We start from the raw sequence: 13,407 nt of genomic DNA, 5'->3' as shown, positions 1-13,407 counted from the left end.
TCAAAGGATCACAATAAAAGCCCTTGTAATAAGCCAACACACCATTCAAAACACAGTGGCCCCATAGAACCAAGGGATTGCTGCGATTAGAAGCTGGGCTGCCACGTGCAAATCTTCAAAGCTCACTTAGGCTAGAAAGGTGATACGCCAAAAGAAAATGAGAGAAAACTAATGAAATACCACCCCTGAACTCATTACCTTCTTCTATACACCTGCTCTACTTCCTGGGTTGCCTGTCTCAATTGTGCGTATTACTGGCAACTCTGATGCTCAGGCTGGAAACCCTGATGTCATTTTTTCATTCTTCCCTGTCTCTTACTCCACCCTGCCACATACATATATCTAATGAAGAGCCAAAACCTCACCTGAAACAGTGAACAGTTTTGGCCACACTACCAATGCCCTATTTATGCTTTTCTCATCTCCCATCAGGACACAATGCTAGGTGTCTCTCTTCATCTAGTGATTCCTCCACGTTCATTTTTCCAAACCACAGAGCTAATCACTTCACCCCCGTGCTCAGAATTCTTCAGCGGTTCTCCACTGCCCGCAAAATGAAATCCAAAGCCTTTCCCCTGACAACAGAGGGTGTTCATCATTTTGTTCCTATCTGCCTAACAACAGTGAGAACCGGCAGTGATGAAGTGTCCTCCACTGTCTTGGAAGCCTTATATACATGATTTTTATTTCATCCTCACTTTGTCAGTTAAATGCTATTAGTCCTCATTATACAGATGGGAAAGCCGAGCCTTACAGAAATTAAATCACCTTCCGAAGGTCATGTATAGGAAGAGCAGATGACAGCCCAGGTTTATCAGAACCCCAAACCAACATTTCTCTCACTTCATGGGCCCTACCTCACCCTTTTCCTAGAATTTAGAACATATATATTTTTTGCTCCAGACAAGTATGGCTATTTTTCCCGTAAACGTCATCAGCTCTAACGTTAAGTATCTTCAGTCATGCCCCTTCTCTTGCCAGAAATATCCCTCCTTGCTTTTGCCCATCATAACTTAACTCTGTCCCCGTGGCACAATCCGGTGGTGGCTTACAGTTAGCTTCTTGATCAGAATTAAAGATTTTCATAAAACATTTCAAATCTTTATTATAAAATTATCACTATATTTTAATGCTCTACTAGACTTTCCTTTTCTTTCTTTCTTTTTTTTTTTTTTCCTAATATCTCCAGCACTGAACACAGCATTTAATATCTGGTAGATTCTGAACAATACTTGTATTAAATTAGGCATCCGTTAAGTACATGGTAATACCAGGAACTCTCTTTAGACCTCTCGGCCCTCTATGACAAATAATTAACCACAGATTGAATTTCACTTTCGCAGCAATCTTTCCCAGATTGTTTTCTATGACACATTTGTGTAGGAAAGAAACAGTAGGGATCCTACAACCCCTGTCCCTTCTCCTGCAAAACGAAGTGCTCCCGACAGCCACCGTATTAAACGTTATTAGGTTTCTTTACGGAGAGACTGTTTCAGAGTATTTAATATAACATAAAGTATGATTTCCAAGAAGGAAGTTCAGAATTTCCCCAAATTACGTGAATTCATATATTTTCCTTTTCAGAGCACACGTTAATATCTCAAACGGCAGACAGTTCTTTGTTTTGTATGTATCTCATTCAAGTACCAATCAACCTGGTGCTCACTGCTCTTCATTGGGTCTAGGCCTTTTCAGCGTGTCTGGAGCAGGAATCTTTTTTGAAAAAGATAAAATCCGTCATGAATCCATACTGCTACTCTGAATTCAAATTCTGGACTACAGGATTTGTACTTAACTCGACATTCCTACACCTCTACCTCATTTTTGTTTTCATGAGGAAAATCCTGGTTCTTAATGACACCATTCTAACTATTTATTTGCTTGATTCCGTAATACACAAATAACATTCTTAGAATAAATGTCTAACCAACAGTCTAAAAATGTAGTGTAATGAGGAGCCTTGGCATATATGTGTTTTTCAGTTCTTACCGGAATATTTTGGTGATTTATTCTGAGAAACGGGATTGCTTTGTTCAAGAGTCAATCTGTATGTGTTTTTGCTAAATACTGGCCAATTCCCCTCTAATGGGTTTGTACCATTTTGTTCTCCCACCAGCAAAGAGAGAGAGTGTTCATTTCCCAACAACTTTGACAACCAAGTATGTCCTCAAACTTGGATTTCCGTCAGTCAGCTAGGTGAGAAATGCTACCACAGTCTATTTTTATTTGCAGTTTTCTTACTATAGGGGAGGTTGAACATCTTTGCATACAGTTGAAAGCTACTGTATTTCTTTTCTGCAAACTGTTTTTATAAAAATTTGGTCATTTTCTTCTCTACTTTTAAAAGCTTTTTATTAATTAAGCATATTAAGAATTTGAGATTAAGTTGCAAATATTTTTCCTAGTTTGTTATTTTTCTTTTACTCACTTTAGGTATTTTCCAAACAAAATTATATTAGATTAAAAGATGTTTTTCTAAAAAAAATTATCAATTTATTTTCTTCTTATTGCTCTGGATTTTCAATCATGGTTTGAAAAAATGCTCCCACCCCAGGCTACAGAATATTCCATCCGTGTTTTCTTCTTGTATAATTTTATTTTTTAAACTTAGATATTTCATCCACTTGGAATACATTCTGGTATGAAGAATCAAAATTTTAGCTTTCTCCATATAGCTTCCTAGTTATATGCCAGTTCATCTTTTCTCACTGATTTGAAGTGCTTCCTTTATTATATATTAAGTTTTCCATGCATAATTAGATGTATTTCTGGATTTTTAAAATTTGTTTCACTGTTTGGTTTGTCTATTCGTGGGCCAACAGTACAGCTTCAATTATAAACTCTTTATAACATATTTTAATAACTGGTAGAGTTAGCCCCTCTCTCACCATAATTGTTCCTTCTTTTTCAAATTTTATGTTGACTTTTGTTTATTTACTCAAATGAGCTTTATTAACTACTAATCTATCTTGAGAAGAGAAAAAAAATACTTGACGTTGAGTTTATGCTGTATTTATTAATCAACTTAGCCAGAACAGAAATTTTTACAAAGGTGAGAATTCCCACGTGTGTCTTTTCATTTGTTCAAGGCTACTTTTGCTTCCTTCAGTAGTGTTTTAAATTTTTTCCTCACATAGGTTTTGAGTGTTTCGTGGAAAGTGAGCCTTGGTATTTTACTTAGTTTTGCTATTATAAATGTGGTTTTCTTTGCTAAGTATTTCCTCTGGTTTTTGGTTGCATACATAAAAGTTATTCTTTGTTTTGTTGTGGTTGTTTTATTATTATTCAACTTTCTATCACAAAAAATTTTAAATACAGAGGAAGGTTGAAAGAGTTTTACAGTGACCTCACCAACTAGATTCTTACATTAACATTTTACTACACTTATGTTATAAGGCAATTCGTTTTCTAATAATTTTATAACCTGCTACTTTACAAATTTCTCTTATTTTTTAGAGTACTTAAAAAGGCAATCTTGATGGCATTATGACCATTCTAAAATATATACTATGAAACGTGTTCAGACTAGTAATTCAGGAGAGCAGTTTCTAGCCTGCATTCATAAAGACATTCATCTCAGAAAGAATGCCTTGAAAAACAAGTGCAGTATTTTAAATAATGAAATATTTCATTATGCTTGAAACATTATAGGTTTTACCCCTCTCCTGAAGAGTCATCAGGTATGTTAGCTTATTAAGGGCTCTGAGAAACACAGGTACATTTGTCTTTGGGGTTACCAGGACTTGAAAAATGTAGCCTTACATCAAGAAAATCAGAACTGGCAAGTTAACAACAACAACAACAAAAAAGGCTAACTTTATTTCCCCTACTGTTGCAGACGCAACTGCGTGCCAAGGTCAGAGTCTCTGGTTACTCATCTAGCACCCCCACCTCCTCCCCTAACTGAAATCTGCTTCTCTTCAGGTATCGGCAGCCACCAAAGGAGTGAGGGGTTCAGGACCTCTCCTGAGCCTCATTGAGCCTCTCCTCATTTGTCTAAGCCAATCCAGTTTCCTCCTTGGCAAGGGCTGATTTAGAAACAGGCATGGGTTACAGTTCTAGATAATGAGATGAAAGAAAAGAGTTTATTGGGTTCCACATATAAAATGATACAAATGAACTTATTTACAAAACAGAAATAGATCCGCAGACATAGATAACAAACCTATGGTTTCCAAGGGGGAAAGGTGGGGGAGGGATAAGTTAGGAGTTTGGGATTAACAAATACACACTACTGTATATAAAATAGATGAACAAGGACCTACTGTATAGCACAGGGAACTACTCTCAGTATCTTGTAATAACCTGTAATGGAAAAAACCCTAAAAAAGAATACGCGTGCGTGTGTGTGTGTGTGTGTGTGTGTGTGTAACTGAGTCACTTTGCTGTATACCTGAAACTAACATAACATTGCAAATCAACTACATTTCAATAAAAATTTTCAGAAAAAGTTTACTGGGGAACTCCGGAGAAAGTTTATTTGCTCTTAAAGAGAGATGAACTCAACTGCATCAAAACAATCACACACCCCCAACACACACACACACTGCATTTACTCTAGTCATTTTGCAGTCCTGAGGCAATTACCCAGCGTACGAATAAGAGCAGAATAAAAATGTGGCAAGGATGTGAAAATACAATCGAGCTGTGAGTTAGCCAAGCCTAGAATTACCCTACTTTTTCTTTATTCCCCAAGTGACATACTCAATGGCTTATCCATTTAACTACAGCTTGATACTCAATGTTTTCCAGGTTTACTTGAACACTACACTTCTTATTCATGTACCATTTTATAACATCTCAAGGGACTAGCGTAAGTACACCTTCTTCCCCCCAAAAGTGAGAAAAAAAAAGGGTAGTTTTAAGCAATATTTTTAACAATGTAGATTGAAATAGAAAAAAAGAAAGCATTTTCAGTCAATTCTCGGTTAGCGGCTCCTTCTTTCAGGCTTTCTGATGAACTGAGATGTTGTTATATTCTTTTCTTGAATGAAGTTCATCCTTTTCATCACATTTCCCAGGAAAGGGTCTGAGGTTTAGATAAAATAAGGAGAACTCTGAAGCATTAATTATTTTTCATTTCTCCAGCATGCAAAGAAGTTTTCCTTTTAAAGTCTCCCGATTTTCTGATATAATGTTATTTTTACCCAAATAGTTCAGTATTTATCTTCAAAATGCACACTCCTTTAAGCTTATGTTGAAGACATTTTCAGCTGCACTACGCAAGAATAATCTACAAGCCCTCTCACGACCAGAGTTGCTAGTGTTCGTTCTGCTGGTGAAGTCTTCTTTCTTTGAAATACCTGCTTGTTTTGCTCATTTTAACATACTGCTTTCTCAGAATATACGCCTTAGTTAATATGCATGAGCAGACTATCAGGGAGAAAAAAAAGGCACAGAAAACGTAAGAAATTACGGATCTGAAATTATTAATATAAACAATCCCACTGCAGTACGAAAACCAAAAGGAAGAGGAGGTTGGGCATAGGCAGGAAAAAAAACCAAAGATATTTGCTAGTGCGACCTGAAAAACCTACCCAAACGGTCCTGTAGATTTGAACAACTGGCCCAGTGTTTACCATATGTTTCTATGGGAGTGATAAATTATAATTTGTGTTTTGATTTCACATATTAATTGCAGTTATTTGCATCGGGAAGACCTCTTGGAAGTTATATATGCTCGTGCTCACTGTGCTTTAAATGCTGCATTACACAAATATATTTTATTGAATGTAAAGCCACAAACTTAAAAATTTCTTGAGGCTAAAGTCCTGAGTAGTACTGTATATGATTAACTAAAATACTAATGCTTGGTTATACTGCAAATGATAAACACACTCATAAAAACAGGAAGAGAATATGTCACAGGAGCTCTGAAAATAGAGTCAGGGCATATATAGGTGCTGACAGAACTGCTAGATTCTGGGTAAAAAGGATGCAAGGAAAGCATGGTGGATATCCTGGAACACTAGAAAATGTTGCAGGGTTCTAAAAACGCTACACTTACCAGGCAAGCCTTATTAAAATGCTACTGCAGTCCCTCCCATACTTTATTTAAAAAATAATAAAAAATAAACAAATAACTTGGTTTACTGGATAACTTTCTTTCCCCCATGGGTGTACCTTTTTCTTTTAAGATGAATGTCAATGGTAAAATAAGATTCTGTTTTATGCAAATTTGTTTTTTTTTTTAAACAGCGAACACATTCATAGAATCTTGGGGTAACAACCCATAGCAAGAAATACCAATTGAAGGAAAGTCAGAAGTTCTGCATTGAGACAAAAAGCCTTCACTGCTGCTGTGCCTCTATTTGGAGGTGAGGCTGAACGAACCTAGCAATCGTGAAGAGAACGATGGGTGTCCCTGTCACAGTACGACAGGCAGCCTGCGCTTACTGTGTTCTTCCTGGGCACCAGGCTCTGCGCTAAGCACTTTTCATGGTTTCATGTTAAACCCTCACAACGCTTTCTTGGGTACCATTCCCCATCCCTCTGTTACTTCACTATACCTTATAGACCATCTGCTAAATTGTTCCGTCCACATCTGCACACGGAAAAGCGACGAACCTGGAGTGTTCCCCTTTGTTTCTTTCCATTTTCAACTTTAGTTTAGAGCCACAAATAATCTCAAAGTTCATGCTAGCCATGATTTTTACATCCTCTTACCCCCACCTGAAGGTTTCGCTTGCGTTTCCAGCAAGGAGGAAATGGATGGTTTTGACAACCACCATCATAGCCTTCCCTGACCTCTCCTTGGGTGGAAAAGTTAATGCCCAGAGAACCTGCCAAAGCGCTGGCAGAGGGACAACAACAACAGCAGCAAAACAACTGATCCTCCACCTTGGATGACAAAAATGTGACTGTAATTGAACCATTAACCTCCTCACGTTCTGCAGTGAACACAGCGAGTCCTATGTTACAGACTCAAAAACAACTCAAGCAAAGGTATTAAAGAGTGTCTAGCCACAAACCCTCATTTCTAACCTTTTTCCATGCAGGATGCTTCCCAGAAGACTATTTAATCATCACAGCTGAGTTTTCTTCTACTCTTCCATTTTCGATTTCCAGATAGGTGCAGGTAGATATATGCAGTGAGTCAAGGTGTGTGGGACAGGAGTAGGCTTTGCACAGTGCACACAGGGCACCAGATTGGAAGCAAGGAACGTTTTAGCCCCAAGTTTCACACCTCCCGCCAACGTGTGGAAGGTGTTCTGAGAGACTGAGCTAAGGGCTTTATTTCCAAGAGCAGTCTTTTGTAGATAACGCCAGCCCGTTGAGCAAAGGTGAGAACAGGGCTTCTGAAACTCACACAAGAAACCTTGCTGTACCAAACCAGAACAAGACGGGGTTTCTTAAAGAAGTGCATGGATACAGTTTCCATTTCTCACCTAGATTTCTTCTCTTCTGATTTCTTAAGGTAAATTTCTGTTTATATAGTTTTGGTTGCTTCTTCAATGCAAACCGTAAAATCACTAGTGAAGCAATCTCTCCGGACATGACTTCAAGATTAAGAAAAAAGATACTGCTATAGATGCCTGGTCTCGTAACCCATCCCTCAGCAGGAGCCCCTCCATTAATGAGGTTCTGCCCCTCTGAAATTCTGTTTATGGCATTCCAGGAATTGTATTTAGGTTGAACTTTCAGGATACGGGGGTGGAGAGAGGGAGGGGAAGAAACAAAAGAAGGAAGGAAGGGAGGGAGGGAGGAAGGAGAAAAGAACAGAAAGAAAGGAGAAAAGAGTAAGAAAGATCAACCTGAACCTGACGAAGCTTTTGGATATATTAGCTAATTTACATACAGCTGATTCATTGTGCTGTACAACAGAAACACAACATTGTAAAGCAACTACAATAAAAATTAATTAGAAAACCTAATTTATAGGAAGTAGAGAAAATAAAGAAACATGTAAATCGACATTGCAGAGATGCAGAAAACAAAGTCCAAATGTAAAAAATTCTACAGAAATAGTAATAAACTATTTTCTTCAACACATAAGTAGCAAAAGTTAAAAAAAGTGGAGAGAAACATTTTAAAATTTTTAAAAAGACTTAAGAGATATATCAAACAGATGTGGCATATGGACTTGGTTTAGATCCACCTGTAAACAAATCAATGATATCAAGACATTTATGACAGAAGGGAGAGACTACGGGATGACGATGGGGAACTACTGCTTTTTTGGTTTGTGTGTGTGTGTGTGTGTGTGTGTGTGTGTGTGTGCTTCTTATATGTTTTTAAGAGTATTTATCTCTTAGAGAACATACTGAAGTATTAAAAAAATTAAATGTCTGGGTTTACTTTGAAATGGCCAGAGGTGAGAGAGAAACATTCGGGGTACACGTGAACATAAATTGGCTATATATTGACTATTGTTGAGGTTGTGTGATGGATACATGGCGACTTATTCCACTATTCTCTCTGATTTTTGTGTTTGTTTGAAAGATCACATGATGTCTATAAAAATAAAAAGAAGAGAAGGAGGAGAAATAAGAAGGGATGGGAGAGGGAGGAAGATGGGAATAATAAGGAGATGGGAAATAATAAGGAGATGGGAAGAGGAGAGGGAGGGGGAAAAAGAACAAAAAGAAGAGTATTGGGTTGAAGAATAGGGGAAATAGGCAGGGAGCAGAGGAGTTGAACTCAGCTGCCTGTAAGGGACACAGTACATGCCAGACACCCAACTAGAACCAAGGGACACAGATATGAACACAAAACGCTCTCATGCATGTTCTCACTGTTCACAGCTCCACTCAGATGCTTCTGCTTAAACGCAGTTTCCACCTTTCATCTCAGGGCTGAGAGTATGACTCTGCTCCGCAGGTATTTAGGAAGGGGCACACGTAGCACAGATGCTATGGCATATGGGCGGGGTTATCTGACTCCCGGGGTCCCAAGTCACTTCCTGGAAGCAAAGTAAGCATGTTGTGGGGATGGAATGATTTCATCCCACTGCCATGATGCCCCTTTGCCTTGTGAGATGCAGAGAAAAGGCGTAAGGGAACTGATCCCACTACAGGGTTTGAAAGGACTTAGCAGAATCATCAGCCCAATGACAGTATAAATAAAAAGAAAAAGCCATGGTTTAACTCCATTTGGGTTCTGTATCCAGGGCTGGTGACTATAAATAAAAAGGAAAAATACGCATATATGTATGTTGAACTCCCCAGAGGCAAGACTGGGTCCTAAACATTGCTATATACCCAGAACCCAAGGATGAGTGAATATCCTGGAAAGAAAAGGGAAATAATGAGCAAGTAGCTTTTGTAAAAAGGTAGAAAAGAAAGATTATAATCCTTCAGCCGGGAGAGCTGAGGGCTGACATGGAGCATTTAATTCAGGTGGCCAAATGACCACCTGAAACAGTAGCACCCCGAACGCCGACATTCGGGATCCTTTTCCTTAAACAGGGTTCTTAGGTGCCTAAAGACTCTACTTATCACTGTTTTCAGTTAAGTTATTCAAGTGACGATGATAAAAACATTCTGTTAGTCTTTTTTCAAGGCAAGATTAATTTTACACTCAATTTTATACCTATGTACACATACCTTACAACATATACTTTTGACCATTTAGTCATGATCATCAGAAGTGAAATAGTTTTCTTCCTACTGAACCCTAACAATATTCATAACAGAAATAAAGTCGATACAATTCTCGACTCAGAGGTTCTGAAGGCTCTGAGCTTCTTAGGAATGTCACATTCCATCTGTATTTAAAAAAGAGTAGAACAGCTAACCCGACAAGGAAAAAACCTTAACCAGGTGCTAACCAGAAACCTAAAACTGACAATTCAACAGTCAGAACACACTGGATGATTCGCCTGAGGAGCTACTAGCCACATCCATGCTACCCATGGAAGGAAATTAATTAAGTAGTACTGGATGAAACCCTTTTGTAGACCGGTAAAGAGGAGGTTCTTGATACAAAGTCTAGAAATCCAGACTTAGTTTAAAACACATGTAAGTCAGTACGATTTAATGGGAAAAAGCCCTTCAAAATCTCTCTATTTTGAAACCAGTGTGATGGTACTTCCAACTCTTCTATAATCAGGCCAACCATTTCAAGAGCTACGAGCATGGAGACTCGTATCAGACAAACCTGGGTTGAAATTTTGCCTCTGCATTCATTGTACCTGTGACTAAATGGGAGCTATACAACTCTTTACCAAACCACTTGAACACGTTCAAGCTGGCTGGTATTCATAGAGGGCTGTGATGAACAACAGCAACAATAGCTAACATTCATTCAGTAGTTTCTATTCTCCAAAAACTATTCTAAGCACTCTACATACATCATCTATTTCTCAAAATCACGCTATGATGAACATACGGTTATTATTATTGCCATTTACCGGTAAGGAAACTGAAAGTTTATTTAAATAACTTACCCCCAAAGTTACACAGACAGCAAGTGGCTAGTCAAGAGCTGAATCCAGTTGTCTGACTCTCAATTCAAAGTGTGAATATTTTTTATGGTGATATATTCTGCATTTAGTAAAATGCTACGTCATAAATGAACTGCTCAATCAGTACTGACAAACACAAAGCAATACATAGAACGTTTTTATCACTCTGGAAAGTTATCTTGTGCCCCTTCACAATTAACCCTTCTCCCTCCACTATAAAGCAACCATTGATCTGTAATCTAACGTAAGTTACTTTTGCCTATTCTAGAAATTCATATAAATAGGACCATACGATATGTACTTTTCTCTGTCTGCTTTCTCTCACTCAGAAAAATATTTTTGAGATTTATTCAGTTTGTGGCATGTAACCAAAATCTCATTCTTTTTTATTGCTAAGTATCGTTCCACTGAATGGATATATTAGAGTTTAATTATCCATTTTCCTTTTGATGGACATCTGGGCTATGCCTAGTTTGGGGCTTCTCAAGACCTATGGAGGGTCTGTGATTTTACCCGATGTGTAAGAGAGGCCTTTTAGCCTGTCATGGTCCTGTGGACACTGGCTGAAGATGTGAGACCCCTGGTTCAGAGCCAGGTACAGCAGGCAGCACAAACATAATGTTTTCTCAGAGCCCCCTCCTTACCACCCCCCTTGCTCAAGTCCAAGGTGGTGACAGAGCAGTCCAGGTAGATGGTGCACACACAATGGGTTTACATTAGAACTTTCAAACTCTGAGCTCAGGGAGACTGAATCTTTTATAAAGGATTTCAAGCAAAGCTACCTGACCTCGGTTCCAGAGGGAGATATAACCTTTATTACACTGGCTAGTAAACAAACCATCCCTATGCTTGTTGACGATATGCTATCTGTATCTTCCAAGGCCACTGACTATATAATAATACCTTGAAAAGCTAATCAGTGCACCTGCTCTCAATATAGCAAAGGACACCAATAGAGGATTGTCCTGCAATAGGGCAATTATGAATAAAGCTGCTGTGAACATTTCTTCACAAGGCTTTTATGGATATGTGTTTTTATTTCTCCTGAGTAAATACTTAGGAATAAGAGTTGCTGTATTATAGGCTCATGCATGTTTAACTTTTAAAGAAGTTGCCATGTTCCAAAGCAGTTGCACCATTTTATTCTAATATCAATGTATAAAAATGCAGGTTTCTCCATATCTTCTCCAATATTTGATGTTACCAATCTTTTCCATTTTATCCATGAGTATTAGAACCTCACTGTGGTTTAATTTGCATTTCTCTGATGAATAATGATGATTTTCATTTTTTTCATGTGCCTATTGACCATTTGTATTAGACCTAGTAGTTTCCCTTTGCAGGCATCTTAGAAGTTCAGCATCCCAGGCTATGCAAATTCTCTACCAGAGTAGTACAAAAGTCCATGAGGCCACAGGGTTAATGCCTGAATGATGGTCAAATTATATTATTTATTTTAAGAAGGGGTTGAAGCCAAGATGGTGAAGTAGGAAGACCCTGAGCTCACTTCCTCCCATTAGCACATTAAAATTATAACTATTTACAGAGCAACTATCAATAAGAACAATCTGATGGCTAGAAGAAAACATTTACCACAGCTAAAGATATAAAGAAGGAATCAAGGGACTTCCCTGGTGGCGCAGTAGTTAAGAATCCATCTGCCAATGCAGGGGACACGGGTTCGAGCCCTGCTCCGGGGAAGATCCCACATGCTGTGGAGCAACTAAGCCCATGCGCCACAACTACTGAGCCTGCACTCTAGAGCCCGTGAGCCACAACTACTGAGCCCGCGCACCACAACTACTGAAGGCCGCGTACCTAGAGCCCGTGCTCCACAACAAGAGAAGCCACCGCAATGAGAAGCTTGCACACCGCAACGAAGAGTAGCCCCTGCTCGCTGCAGCTAGAGAAAGCCTGCGTGCAGCAATGAAGACCCAACACAGACAAAAAGATATATTAATTAATTAATTAAATTAAAAAAAAAAAGAAGGAATCACAATGAGACAGGTAGTAGGGGTGGAGACATGGTATAGTCAAGACCCACACCCATCTGTAGGAGGCCAACGAATGGGAGGATAATCGTAATTGCAGAAATTTTCCACAAGAAGTAATGGGTCTGAAACCCACATTGAGCTCCCCAGCCCGGGGTCCTGCACCAGGAGGGCAAGCCCCCGGAACACACGGCTTTGAAGGTCAGTGGGGCTTGTGTATGGGAGAGCCAGAGGACTACAGGAAACAAGAGACTCTGCTCTTAAGGGGGATGCACAAAATCTCACACACTCCAGGACTTGGCACAGAGGCAGTAATCTGAAGGAAGCCTGGGTCAGAACCACTTACTAATTCTGGAGAGTCACCTGGAGAGGCAGGAGGTAAATTGGACTCCCACAGGGAAACAGATGCTAGCAGGAGCCATTCTGGGGAGATCCTTCTCCCATGAGGGCACTGATGCTGCAAGTGCCATTTTGGAATCCTACCGTCTAGGCTATTCGTGCTGGAGGCTTACTTGCCCACCAGCTGGTAGGTACCAGTCCCAGGATTCACCAGGCCAAGCAGCCAGCAGTGTGGGGACTTGGCCCCACCAACCAGTGGGCCAATAGCAGTCCCAGGAGCCCAGACCTCACCGCTAGCCACCCTGGGACACAGGCCACCAATGGCCTGAACCAGCCCTGGGACTCCCCAGGCCACACAGTCATTTGCACTGGGACCCAGTCTCATCCACCAGCAGGTCAGCAGCCTCCACACGAAGCAGTTCCTGGCAGCCAGCAAGGTCAGGGCCAGCCCTGCCTACCAGCATACCAATGGTAGTCAGCCCTGACACAACAGAAGGGCCCACCCAGCCTACACAGGGGGGCACCCTTAGAGCTCTGGTGACTATAGGGGAATGTGCTACTGGGTCCCACAGAACATCTCCTACACGAGGCAGCCTAGCCTTACGCCTAAAGGATCTAGGAAGAACAACAAACAAAACCTAAAGTTAGTAGAAGGAAAGAAATAATAAAGGT

At 39.8% G+C, this 13,407-nt stretch overlaps 1 protein-coding gene across 1 annotated transcript in view; it reads right to left on the bottom strand.

Moving 5' to 3' along the window:
- GRM7 (glutamate metabotropic receptor 7) overlaps positions 1 to 13,407 on the bottom strand; it is a 526,714-nt gene that overhangs the window by 239,378 nt on the left and 273,929 nt on the right. The window lies entirely within an intron of this gene.

The sequence above is a fragment of the Monodon monoceros genome, unplaced genomic scaffold (assembly GCF_005190385.1).
Source record: "Monodon monoceros isolate NGI ecotype Baffin Bay Population unplaced genomic scaffold, NGI_Narwhal_1 Super_Scaffold_3, whole genome shotgun sequence".
Taxonomy (NCBI): domain Eukaryota; kingdom Metazoa; phylum Chordata; class Mammalia; order Artiodactyla; family Monodontidae; genus Monodon; species Monodon monoceros.
Note: the sequence above shows the minus strand (reverse complement) of the source record. Positions and strands in the feature narration are given on the sequence as shown.